Source organism: Zootoca vivipara, chromosome 15 (assembly GCF_965207765.1).
Source record: "Zootoca vivipara chromosome 15, rZooViv2.hap1.1, whole genome shotgun sequence".
Lineage (NCBI taxonomy): Eukaryota > Metazoa > Chordata > Lepidosauria > Squamata > Lacertidae > Zootoca > Zootoca vivipara.
In genome coordinates, this window is record NC_142598.1 from 39,635,637 (window position 1) to 39,649,685 (window position 14,049).

The window sequence follows — 14,049 nt, forward strand, 5'->3', positions numbered from 1 at the left end:
AAGAAAGGTTCTCCTCCAGAAAAACACACACATTCAAAACCATATACCGGTAATATTCATTTTAAAATAAATTGAGTAGTAATTTCCTCCAGAAAACTTCAAAGTTGACATGCTGATGCACAATCTATGTGGTGGAAATTGCAGTAATTGGCAGCCCTTGGGGAGTTTCCAATGATTCTAGAGTGCTGCGAAAGAAAGAAAGAAGGAAAGAAGGAAAGAAAGAAAGAAAGAAAGGTTTATAATTGCGTGGAAATTGTGTAGTGCGATGCTAGCCGCCCAAAGGCCATGATTAGGCTCTGTTGACCACAGTCGGACTTACTAAACAGACACGCATAGGATTATACTACAGGTCTGTTTTTCACTCAGCAAGAAAATGTCTCTAGAATTTTCCCAATGGACTATTGAGTCAAAACAAAAGAGAGACTATTATTATATTTATAAAGAAAAAACACCTGACATTACAATGAGTAGGGTGTAGGAGGGGAGTGTTTTCATTTCCCCAAGATTTTTGGGCAACTCTAAGCAAAGAAAGTCTAAGATCTACAGTTCTGAAAAAAAACCTATGCTGTCTTGGACAAATAAAACACTTCTGACCTGAAAGATAACACACTGTATGTCAGGCAAACTTCCTGAGACGGAGGCATTTCCAGAGTCAGGGTGCTGTGACCCAAAATACACTAACCTGGTCATCACCTGCTTCCACTCTAGTGCAGGGTGAGTGCAGGAGATACGAACGAGCCTGGAGACCCTAGGTAACATTTATGAGTACTGCATAGGCTTTTCCCAAAGACAAAACCAATGGAAAAAGAATCTGGCATTTTATTTTAGTTTTGATGTAAGTTCAAAGGAGCAGTTCTTCTTTTCTTCCCCCACAAAAGGAAGGGAAAGTTCAGGGAAACTTTGGCTGCACTTGCCTAGGAACCTTGCAAGGCTGGCACCTCTCCACTTATTCTTTTATTTGGCCAATAAAAGACAGCACCAGAATCTAAAAGACATGAAGTAAGAGAAGAACATGAGTCTATGAAATGAGGCCTTTCTACTCATTCAGTAACCATAACCAGCTATGCAGTTAAGCCGAAATAACTTTGTAATAAATAGAAAAGGCTATTTCAGGCAGCTGCGGTTACTTCTCTACCCCTCGCCACCCCACCCCTCAGATGTAATCCGTGATCACCCGATCATTTGCAGACCTCGGTGCTTACCAGCAAATAGGAAGGATGAGCAGGTTTTGATGACTCGCTGCCAATTCCCAGGTCTTGATTAGGGACAAAAAAAAAATTGCAATCAGGAACACTGTTTGCAAAACAAAGCCACCGATTTCTGGCATTTGCTGAGGCTATTTTGTGCTGAAAGCTCCCTAAACTCACTGAAATCTGTGGAACATGAGCAAGGCAGGCCCAAGACATTTTGCCGCCTGAGGTGAAGGAGAAGGTGGAACTCCCTTCATTCCATATACTGGACTCCACTGAATTGTCAGTTGAATCACAATTCAGCACTAGCAGCAGAGAAACATGGGCCACTGCAACTGAGGGCAGCAGGTTGGCTAATCTTAACTAGGGAGCACTGGGCAAACTGCATGGCGCACACAGCTCTGTTGTTCAGAGGTTCACCACTATTCCCTGCCCTCAGCTGTTGCCACCTGAAGATCCTCTGCCCAATGGTTGGGCCAGCCCTGGATGTGAGGATTGATCACCATCTGATACCAGGCAAGTGGAACTGAGGTTCTCTGGACTGAGTGGTGCATTTTGAGATAGGATCTCCGCCACTAAAATAAGATACTGGCAGACTTCTTGCTAAGCTGAAGCCTGGGATACATCCATATGTGTGTGGTTTCTTTTTTCTTTGTTTTACACTTGCACCATACTGCATGTGTATGGAAGACATATCTTAAGTTGATGGAGCCATGGCTGGGTGTGATTGACTATGCCCATGGCCAGGGTGGTGTCCCTAGACCAGGGATGGGAGACCCTCAGGCCTGGGGGGGGGGGGCAGTTTTCTCTGTGTAACCCTTGGGACTCTTCCTAGGCCACATTTCTCTTTCCATGTGACACACTTCACAAGCCGTGCTCTGCACACTCATTGAGTATTTTTGCCTGGGTGGAATTTGTCCTTGAACTCTGATAACGTTCCTTGTTTGCCCAGGCAGAGAGAGTTATGTAGGTGGTGCATGTAGAAACAAGACCACTGCACAAATGTAACATTTTATATTCATTGTTCTGGTTTCACTTACTTTTGCCTTGGGCCCTGATCACCTCTGGCATTTGCCCCCCCCCCCGGAAGTTGTCTAGAAGCGAATGTGGCCCTCAGACTGGAACAAAGGTTCCCAATTGCTACCCTAGACAATCAGTGTAGTAAAAGGCTTGGCGAAACTATATCTTTGTCTTGGGAATGTTAGCATCTCATAACACAACCCTATACATGCTTACTCGGAAGTAAGTCCTATTGAATCTAGTGGGACTTACAGTAGTTATACGCACTGCTGTTTTTCTAGAAAAAGAGGTACTGGAACTCACCATGAATGCCCACCTTGTTCTCTTAGAGTGGCCATGTTGCCCACCTGAAAGTTGCCAGAACTGAGTTCTGGTGAGTTCCAGCTGAAAAAAGACCTGGTTCTTCCTAAATGTGTATAGAGTTGCAACTTTAATCTGCATTTAAACTTTGAGAATTGCTTACTTTATCCAGCTGAGAGGCAGTGAGAGAGAGATAAATTAGGGGCAATTTTGGGTGCCAACATTCTTCACTTTTATGTGTACCAATCATGATAATTCATGTCATTTTGGCTAAATTTGGTATTCGTGAATGATAAAACATTCAGCAAGAAGGTGAATTCTAATAATCTTGTTTCCAAGAGCCGAGCTGCAAGTATTACTTCAAATGGGTGTGACATGTTTTTTCTGTATGATAGCTTGTACAGTTAAGAAAGCAAATCCTCTTTGGGGCTCTGAAGTATTTTAGAAGATAAATGGTGTGGTGCAATTTATAGTTTGTCACACAGCCAAAGCTCATCTCTCATATACTACCAGCAATGCTTCATTATTTTCTGCTAACTTAGATGCTGGCCTCCCAGGGCTCTTATAACATCATGCTCCATTTATTTGTTCAAAGCAAACGCTGCCTCCAACTACTGATTTATATACTGTATTAAATGTGTTGTCATTAACATTCATTTGCCCACAGTTATTATAGAGGTATCTAGAAAGCAGCAAAGATAATTTCTCTGTACTTAAAATAGTAAATAGTATAATTGCAGCATCGCAAGAATCTCCCAGGGGAAACTGCAGGGGAATGTTAAGTATGGTGTGTGGGTACCTTGAAACTGTCATGACTTGTTTATGGATCTGCTGGTAAGGCTTGCAGAAATGGAGACAAGAATCTTCAGCCGCTACACAGAAACATTGCCCTATTTTTTTTTTCCTTTTGGATTGAGCTGCCATATTTAAATAAGAGATTGAAATAGGTGTGGTGTCTCACTTACCTCAAGTGGGTTGGGCATGAAAGATTTGATCATTCAGCCAGAATAAAATCAATGCATTTTTAAAATTTCAGTTGGTGGGATGTATCAGTATCAAAATGTGATTCAATATATATTCAAAATTCAGGTTTCTATGCGGGTGCCTATCTATTAATTGTGCTTGCAGAGATAGTTGAAATTTATTTGCAGTCCTTTCCTTGAAACCTTCGGGGCTGAGAATATCAGCTCCCCCAGTGCCCATCTAATATTTACATGAATGAATACTCTGAACCTTTAAGAAAATGTTGGTCATTTTACAACGAAAGCTACCTTATTCTTTAAACATTTATTCATGTCTCTTATTGCAGTCGCTTGATGGTCTCAGACCTGTGAGTTCAATCCCACGTAAACCACTAACTCGGGGTTTAGTTACAGGTAGGTAGCCGTGTTGGTCTGATGCAGTCAAAACAAAATAAAAAAATCCTTACAGTAGCACCTTAGAGACCAACTAAGTTTATCATAGGTAGGAGCTTTCGTGTGCACACACACTTCTTCAGATACTGAAGAAGTGTGCATGCACACGAAAGCTCATACCTATGACAAAGTTACAGGTAGGTAGCCGTGTTGGTCTGAGTCGAAGCAAAATAAAAAAAATTCATTCAGTAGCACCTTAAAGACCAACTAAGTTTTTATTTTGGTATGAGCTTTCGTGTGCATGCACGCTTCTTCAGATACACTTGAAACAGAAGAGTCAGACCCTTATGTTGGCATTTGATGGCATACACAATGTTAGACGATGAGCAATTAAATAGACCTGAGATGGTATGTTGTTGGGGCCAGTAATGATGTTGTCCGGGTGTATGTGGCAGCAAAGTTGGCATCTGGGTTTATTGCAGGCTCTGGTACCCGTGTCCATGTTAAGTCTGGTGGTTGTATTATTGTGGGTGAGGAGTTGTTTAAGATTGGGTGGCTGTCTGTAGGCAATGAAAGGTCTTCCTTATGTATATACTCTGTATATACATAAGGGTCTGACTCTTCTGTTTCAAGTGTATCTGAAGAAGTGTGCATGCACACGAAAGCTCATACCAAAATAAAAACTTAGTTGGTCTCTAAGGTGCTACTGGAAGGATATTTTTATCGTGGTTTAGTGATATCTTCGCCTAGATTCCTCCACTGCACAATGGTCCAGGGGTCAGTGGCACAGCTGGTGTCAGGTGTTGTCCAGCATCCTTGGAACTCCTCTGCCTATTCATACCAGGCAGGTGCCTTCACTGTGTTCTTTTCAGTGCCTGCTTCAGACATTCTTATTTACCCTGTTTCCCCGAAAATAAGACATACGGTAAATCGTAAGAGCTAAAACTAAAGATACAACAGTGATATCAATATGGCATGTTTGTTTGTTTGTTTTATTCGCTTAACAAAAATTATATACTGCTTGATTGTAAATAAAACCCTTAAGTGATTTACAAAAAAACTAAACAAACCGAAAAATCTTCAAATTCCGGGGGGGAGGGGCAACACATGTTTTAAGGATGGTACTTGGATGCTGTGTGACAAATAAACAACTGTGAATTTCTCGTGTTTAATAAATGATCCTCTAAAATACCCCTCAGGGAATAAGCTAGTCACGTGTAAAATGTGAAGCATCAAGGTCCATTTGCTGTGTAGATGTTTGTGTGTTTGTACAACAGTGCTAATATTCCCATTGAGGAAAAGGCAGGAAATGTTTTAGCTCAAAAACGTACAATCGGGTGTTACTAGAAAGGGAGCTGGTTGTCATCTTGGCTACTTTATTATGTGTATCACACCAAGGTCACTTGAAATAGCCAGTGTTCATTCCAGACTCTGGCATGCCATGCTTGCAAAGCACTTGCGTATGAGCTCTCTCTCTCTCTTATTTAGTGGTGGCTACCTCTATCAGCCCCGCCATTCTTCCTGGAATCCACTTTAATTAAATTTTCCAGGGCGTTTCACTGGTGACCTAAAGGCCCGTAGGGATTTTAATGTTCTGGAACAAATCTGGCTTCCTGCCCAAATCCTCTTGGTGGTTTATTGCTTCATGGACAGAAATTACTTTCTGCTCAATTTAAACAGGAATTCACTCGCCTCCGACACACACACACGGGCACCGAAATTGGTTTTGAATCAAGCACTTATAAAAGGAATCCTTTTTGTATTATTATGCCATACTCCTAGTCACTTGCTTCGTAGTGCTCATGACTTAACAGCAACCTCAGGTGATGACTTGGGTGGGTGAAATAGCCAGCACAAATCAAATACCATGGACAGAGTTTTCCTGACTTCACCTCAAGCACAATACCCTTTTCAGCGGAGACTGCTTATCTGTGGGACGTGGAGATCTGGTTCATATACTCCTGAATTTGCAGGATGGGACTCCCCCCCCCAGTTGCTTCTGTCCTATAGATAACAGCATCCCTTGTGAGCTGGGTGCACCACACAGTGGCCCGCTTGCATGGAAAAACTATTTGCACATATAATTTCTGTGGAAGAAAAACCTTCCACACTGCTACAAGTCTCTATGGAGCACCCAGGTCACTGGTAATGTTATCTGCTATAAAAACATATCAACTATGTTTGTAGCTCAGGAATATAGGTATGGACTGAGTGTTGTTGATGAGCCATGTCTTTATTGATGCTATTACATTTTTATGTTGTACACTGCCGTGCTGCTATTTAGTTATGAAAGAACAGGTTATACCTCAGTTCTTCTGGGTTTCATACCCAGTCATGTTATGACTGGCTATTCTTCCGTCTGGTTTTTCTAAACATGACAGACCTCAAGGAGTTCATGGTAAAAATTGGCAGTCTGCGCCTCTCCCCATGCAGGAATATAACAACATGCTGACTTCAAATGGGGACTCGCCAATCAACAGTTTGCTTCGTTCATCCCCACTCACCATCCTTTTTGCATCCTCATTGGTATTCAACTGCAAATGTCCCACTTTGGAGCTTTCGGTATGTTAATAAATCTGCTGAACTGCCAAAGTCGTAACCTGTTGTCACTGTATTTCATTAGAACTCTCTGTTCTGCTTGCAGTAGCTAATGCAGATGGGATACAGATTTACTCAGATCTTTACAGCCCTTCTATCTATAATTCTCTATCGAGTTTTATATAGGAAAGCATAAAATATATTTTCATTAGCCAAGCTGTGCTGGAAATGGAGCAGGGGTTAAATCAGTAGAGAGGGTTTTAGTATGCACATGTTACTGGTTGTTGTTTTTTTAAAAAAATAATAATTAAAAAAATACCCTCCAAGGAGGAAAGGAATCATGGTCCAGACTGGTGGTTGAATTCTAGAACAGAAAGGTGAAGAAATAACAGCAGCCACAATTTCAGATGTTCAGTACAATACAAGCAGCACGCAGGGGCACAAGATTAAATCAAGTATTATTAGTACAAAAAGAGAACAATAAGAGAACAATACAGTGGTACCTCGGTTTATGAACACAATTGGTTCCGGAAGTCTGTTCATAAACTGAAGCGTTCATAAACTGAAGCAAACTTTCCCATTGAAAGTAATGGAAAGTGGATTAATCTGTTCCAGACGGTCCGCGGTGTACTTAAACTGAAGCGTTCATAAACTGAAGTGAACTTTCCCATTGAAAGTAATGGAAAGTGGATTAATCTGTTCCAGACGGGTCCGCGGAGTACTCAACCTGAAGCGTACTTAACCCAAAGCATGGGTATAATTGGTTCCGGAAGTCTGTTCATAAACTGAAGCGTTCATAAACTGAAGCGAACTTTCCCATTGAAAGTAATGAAAAGTAAATTAATCCGTTCCAGATGGGTCTGCGGCGTTCGTAAACTGAAAATTCATAAACCGAGGTGTTCATAAACCGAGGTTCCATAAACCGAGAAGCCAAAACCAGATGCCAAAAGCAGATAACATATACAAATAAATACCAAAAGGCCAAACCAGTCTTTATGGTCTTTCAGGCTCTTTGTCAGGCTCCTGTAGCGGTCAGCAAAGTGGCAACAGGTCGAACGAAGTATCAACCGGAATGCACACAGATTAGACAGGCTGCCGGCGTTTGTCACCTGTTTCGCCCATGAAGAGTTTCGGGCTTCTTCAGTAATTTCTCTTTCTGCTTTCTCTTATGTTTAATACATTCAAATTCATATGAAACCTCTTATGTTGGCTTAGGCCACAATGCTCAATTTCTTATTCCAGAGAGTTCTCTCATACAGCTTTGATACATTTACATATTCAATTTCTTATGTTCAGTGTTTTCTTAGTTTGAGCATGTATTGACTAATTTAATTTGAGCATGTAATTTCAGATGTGACCCCCATGTTCCACCCATCGTGGATATGTGGGGTCTGGTTCTTTGGGGTCTGAGATTTGGCGAACCTTGGATCATATGGGGAAGTGGTTCTGATGCATCTTAAAAATTCACAGCCAACTGCATATGTGGATTGAGATGAATTGAATTAGAAGGCAGTACTGCTGCAAAATGCAATATATTATTCTGCCTACTTATGGTCATTAGGGTTATAACTTACTGACTTTAAAAAAAAAAAATCCTGTATCATAAAGGGTTGAACTTTTGCTTAGAAATCCTGAAAAAGGGACTAATTCTTCGCAGATCACACGAACAGTTGTCCATATGCTTAGAGTAAGAGACAACCATGAAATTTCTTTCCAACCATCAAACAAACAAACAAACAAACAAACAAATAAATAAGGCCACCCTAATCCAGATTGTGTCAGCAACACAAAACCGGCAGATAATCTGCAGTTCTAAAATTGTCATGGAAGGGGGGGATCAGTTATGATTAAGACGGTATTTACATATGAATTAGTTGTCTTTCCAAATATGTTAGCTAAATCATAGAATGAAACATAGCGCACAGCACCCAAGAGCATTAACTGTATTTCTGACATTCCTTTAAGGACTTTATATAAAGTTGTTAGTAATAAACAGCTGAAACAGAGGATTCTGCTTCACAGCAAATAGATCATGCTCCCATTCTGTCAAATAACCCTTTGCTTATTTTCTTGAGGAGTGTGTCACTTTGAAATTTCATGGGATTAAATAAAGCTTATTGAAGCTGAGATATATGTATAACTCTGAGCTTATCATCCTGTATATTTCCCCCTCCCCCCAAAGACAAATCTAGAGAAGCCTTGGCAGGAAAGGCAATATTATTTACCATGTAAGTTTGAACATGCAGGGCTATCTTTGTCAAGAAGGTGAATTTGGTGGGGGCAGATGTGATAAGGCATAATCAATCTGCCAGAAGTGATGGCTCTGTTGGCTTAATAAACGCCATGGCTACAGTTTACTGCATAATTACACCCACTTACCTTAGTCCAAATGAAATCAACTGAGATCAAACCATCTATCTTTTTTCTGGTTGGTAGCTGATCTGTGCTGTATTACTGAATGTCAGATTGATTATATTGTTAGTTCTAGGTGCACTAATAAATGGGTGGAAACCAGCAAGAGTTGGGGAATTTAAGCCGCATTGAAGTTAAATACTTAATACTCTCCCACAGTGAAAGTTTAAAGTAACCCTCAAACATGAAATAAAAAAATTCCTTCCAGCAGCACCTTAGAGACCAACTAAGTTTGTCATTGGTATGAGCTTTCGTGTGCATGCACACGTCTTCAGACACACTGAAACAGAAGTCACCAGACGCTTATATATAGTGAGAGGGTGGGGAGGGGTATTACTCACAAGGGTGGTGGGAATGGGTGATTGGCTGACTGATAGCTGTTGACGACTGTTAACGGCGTAGTAATGGGGGGCGGGGTGTCCGTTGCGTGCATGCGTCGCGCGCCAAGGCACACGCATCACGATGCATGCGTCATGATGCACGATGCATGCGTGCACAGGGGCCATGCGACACGGCGGCAAGGCAGTCTCGCTTGCATCGGGGCTTCTCCTCCATGGCGGTGGCCGTCGGAGGTAGTCAGCCCCATCCAGCCTGCTGCCCCCCACCCAGCCTATTGCCCAGGGTGCCCCCCCCATTACTATGCCACTGACAGGCAGGGCCCATGACTTACATCATCGGAACCTACACAACACAAAACACTATTGCTGTATGTAGGTTTTATTTGTTTTTTATCTTATATTTTGGAAATGTACATCCCTTTAAATATTTGGGGGGGGCAAGAGAGTGGGGCCCTAAGCTATAGCTTGTTTAGCTTATACGGAAGGGATCAGTGAATCTATAGATCTATTTGCAGAGTCAGTGCCATTTTTGGATAATTTCTTAGGGCAATTTATTAGGGTTTTGGAGAGATGCATGTAGATTAAAGCAGATGAAAGCACAGAACATGAAAGTGTGAGTGGGGAATGGACACAAGAGGTATTGCAAATGCAAAACACATCTGTAAATTTTCATGCATCTCTGCTTCTTCAGGTTTAATTTCTGTGTGCCTTGTCTCCCACTCTCTTCTTCCCCCAAAAGCAAATTTTAATGAGTACCTTAAGACTGGGATTCGGCTATTGTCATCTCCCTAAGGCGAAGCTCTTCCTGTTCCAAAATATGTTTTTGTTAAATTTTAATCAGAAAGCTAATCCTCCGTGCTTCCTTTTTCTTTCTATCCTCCTGAAAATTGCAATGCACAGTACATGGAGCTCCTGCCATTCTCAACGTAAATCTTCAGACTTTAATTGAAAACACAGTTACAGTAGTGCACAGATCCCATAGTCAACCTATAACTCTCCTCTGTGTTACAGTATTATCTGTGAGCATGCTTCTCTGTGGAACTGAGTGTCAGAAAACTAGGTTACAGATAAATAACTGTTGGTATTAAAGGGTTAAGTTATACTAGTCGCTCTAAACACTGAGCAGCTGAACCTAATTAAGCATCCGGGAATGTAAGACAGCCTGTATAAATAGTCAGTTCCTTGATGTGTTTTTTTTCTCTTAGGAGCGTTTTTTCTCTCAGTAGTGTTATCTCTTAGTTTTGGTTGCTGTGTGTAGGAGTGATGCCTGAAGTTTGTGCACTGAGGCACAGTTTTGTTTAAGTTTTACTTGGCCAGAGATGAAGAATGTCTGCCTTATCTCCTGGCTACGTTTTTGTAAATAAAGCCTTTTGAGTTTGCAACCTGCTCCAGAGTTCCTGAATTAACTCTTGCTGACTCACCTTACTCTTTGCCGTTGTGCTAAAAAGCTCTGCTGAAAGGGAAGATTTACGTCTGGAAGCGCGACTGGACCGGTAACTTTGTTTACTTAAACACAAGCTAATTAAAGCTTATGCACAGGTTATGGTCAGTGCGTGAAAAGAGATAAGGTTTGAAGTCCAGAGTGATTTATGAAAGGACTGGAGCGAAGCCAAGAAGAGGTTGCCAGCAAAGGGGAAAGCAAAAGAAAGCAGCTTGAGTCCTGCAATGTGCTGAAAGTTTTAAAGAGGCACTGTGCAGTTTTGAACTCGCTGGAAGACGCCTGCAGGAGCCACCTCATTAGCTGGGAAGCAAGCAAGCAGTCTACAAGTGTGTGAGTATTTTTTCCTAAACCCCAGGGAGGATGGCACAGCCCCAGGAAAGTTTTATAGTCCCCTTTTCAAGGCTGAATGGGAAAAATTGGCAGGACTGGAAGGCCAGGGTGAGGGTCTGGCTGCAAGCTAAAGAGTTATGGGACTGTACACAGGCATCTCCTGTGGAGGCTGCAGAAGACGCTTCAGCAGCAGACAGGGCGATAGCTGCAGCTGCAAAGAGACGTGATCGTAAAGCTCAAGGTCTTTTAACGTTAGCGGTGGGCGAGGAACAAATGCCTTATGTAGCTGAGTTACAGTCCACGCATGAGGTCTGGACGACCCTGGAGCGGTTAAATTCCAGAAACACTGCTGGGGCCAGGATCCATGCCACGAGGACTCTGTTTGAGTTACGTCTGCAGCCGGGAGCATGTGTGAAAGAGCACATTGCCAAGATGGTCTCTGTCTTTAACCAATTAAGACAACTGAACATTCCTTTTACACAGGAGCAGCAGTCATATATTTTGTTGTCCTCTCTTGATAAAAGTTACCAGACTCTTGCTCTGACTCTGGAATGCATGAAAGCCAGTGACTTAACGCTGGAATATATTTCATCTAGACTTGCAGATGAACAGGATAAGAGACAAAGAGAAAAAGGCTTGTCTGAAAGGGGAGGCTGTGCTGTGCCCAGGAGTGGGGGTGCAGAGCCTGAGAACACAGTGAATGCCTTTGCAGTTAGACGCTGCTACCGCTGTGGTTCTCCCTCCCACTTAATTAGGAATTGTCCACGTGATGCAGGCCAGGACAACTTCAAAGCCGTTGCCCCTAGTTACCAGATAAGGAGTTCCAGAGGACGGCGGAGACGAGGAGGAGGGCGTGGCCAAGCCCACAGCTCACAGCACATAGCTTCAGCTATGGCTTTAAGGGGAGCTCGTGACTGCAAGAGTGATCAACGGTGGATTATTGACAGTGGTGCATCCCATCACCTGGTGGCGCCATCTAGTGTTCGTTTGAAAAATTGCAGGCAACTTCAAACTCCAAAAATTGTCAAGATGGCTGATTCATCCACACGTTCTCTAGGATCCGTAGGCACAGTGTTCCTGACCTGTTTGAACACAGAAATTGATGCCTATGTGCTAGAGGGGATGAAAGGGTGTATTTTGTCTGTATCAACACTTGACAGAGATGGGTTTAAAACTGTGTTTGAAAGTGGGTTTTGCACTATTTCCAAGGATGGTGTGTCTCTTTTACAGGTGGAGTGCAAGAATGGACTATACAGCTTTGAGACTAATTCTGATGCAGTTGAACAGGTCCAAGCTGGCTGTATAAACTCTCCCACTCATGATTATTGCGTTCATTTTTGGCACAGGCGTCTCGGACACATTAACTTCCAATACGTTAAGAGACAGCCTGAATTATCTGAAGGGTGTAAGCTAAACAAATGTACAAAGTTTTTGGATTGCACTGCTTGTAAAAGTTCGAAAATTCACAGGTGCAGCTATCCCAGGTCAGATAGGAAATCTGACAAAGCGTTTCAGCTTGTGCATATGGACTTATGTGGTCCGATGCCTACTGCTAGCTTCGGAGGTTCGAGGTTTGCGCTTTGTCTCTCAGATGACAAGACAAAGGTCACATGGTGTTTTCCAATTAAGACAAAAGGGGATGCTGCTGAAACAGTTAAAAATTGGGTTCAAGCAGTAGAACTTGAATTTGGTACTAGAGTCCTTGCTTTTCAGTCGGACCGCGGTACGGAATTCACCGGGTCTGTGCTGCAAAATTTCTTTAAGAAAAAGGGAATTAAGCATCGTCTGTCCACCCCTTACTCACCCCAAGAAGGGGGCGTAGCCGAACGCAAAAATAGAGTTTTGCAAGAGTTGGCAAACTCTATGCTGTACGATGCGCAGCTACCTCAGAGTTATTGGGCGGAAGCTTGGACGACGGCCACTCATGTTTTGAACCGCGTTTATAATTCTGTTATAGACACCACGCCATATTTTGCTTTATATGGCAAGAAACCCAAAGTGAATTACTTTAGGGTGTTTGGATCTCCAGCCTATGTTCTCATTCCAAAAGCGTTAAGGAGAAAGGGAGGTCCAAGAGCAAAGAAACTCATTTTCTGTGGGTACGAACCGTGCTCTAAAGCTTGGAGGTTCGTGAATCCAGATGGGGATACTACCAAAGTGGTCATCAGCAGGAGCGCTGAATTTTGTGAGCAGTCCGGTTGGACTCGCTTGCATGGTAACCCCGATATTTTGAGGGATGATTTAGGAATTCACACTGGAGAGGAAAATCCAGAGGGTGGTGAACCAGAACAGGATGATGGTGCACAGGGTTCAGATGTAGACTCTGACCATGCACAAGGAACATCTCCTAAGGCAGAGAAGCCTGAGTCTAGGAGTGCTCCGACATCGCCCACAGGTAGACCTAGCAGGCAGAAAAAGCGCAGCAGGTCGCCAACAACGCCAAGCCCAAGGGAATTATCTAAACGAAGGTCTTTATCCCTAGAGGCGCATCCAGATTTAAAGTCTGAGAAAGGTTCTGACAGCCAACAGTCAGAGGGGGAACAAGAGGTGGAATTGCGTAGGTCCAAACGCACCACAAAGGGCAAACCACCAGAGAGGTTTAAAGTGACAAGTGTATATGTGAATTTAGCCCAATGTGAGCCAGAAAGCTACACAGAGGTACAACAGCTTTCAAGCTCAGAAGCTGCAAAGTGGCAGGAAGCGATGGAGAAAGAGATGGCTTCTATGAAGTCTCTCGGTGTGTTTACATCCACTGAACTTCCTAAAGGCCAACAAGCAGTGGGATGTCGATGGGTATATCGTATAAAGCCTACAACCACTGGTGAGCTGCAATACAAAGCCCGACTAGTTGCCAAAGGGTTTTCGCAGCGCAAAGGCATACACTATTCCCAAATCTATGCCCCTACTGCGAGGTCAGAGACATTAAGAATGCTTTTAACTTCTTCAGCTAAGAAGGGAAACAAGCTATTTCATTTTGATGTCAATGTGGCTTATTTGAATGCAGATTTACAGGAGGAAGTGTATATGATGCCACCGCCAGGTTTTGAGGGAGACAAGCCAAACCAGGTCTGGCGTCTACACAAATCCATCTATGGGCTGAAACAATCTGCCCGCAACTGGAATGT

The 14,049-nt window shown here is 42.8% G+C and overlaps 1 protein-coding gene across 2 annotated transcripts in view; it reads left to right on the forward strand.

Annotated features, from left to right (window-relative positions):
- ADAMTSL1 (ADAMTS like 1) overlaps positions 1–14,049 on the forward strand; it is a 460,511-nt gene that overhangs the window by 159,380 nt on the left and 287,082 nt on the right. The window lies entirely within an intron of this gene.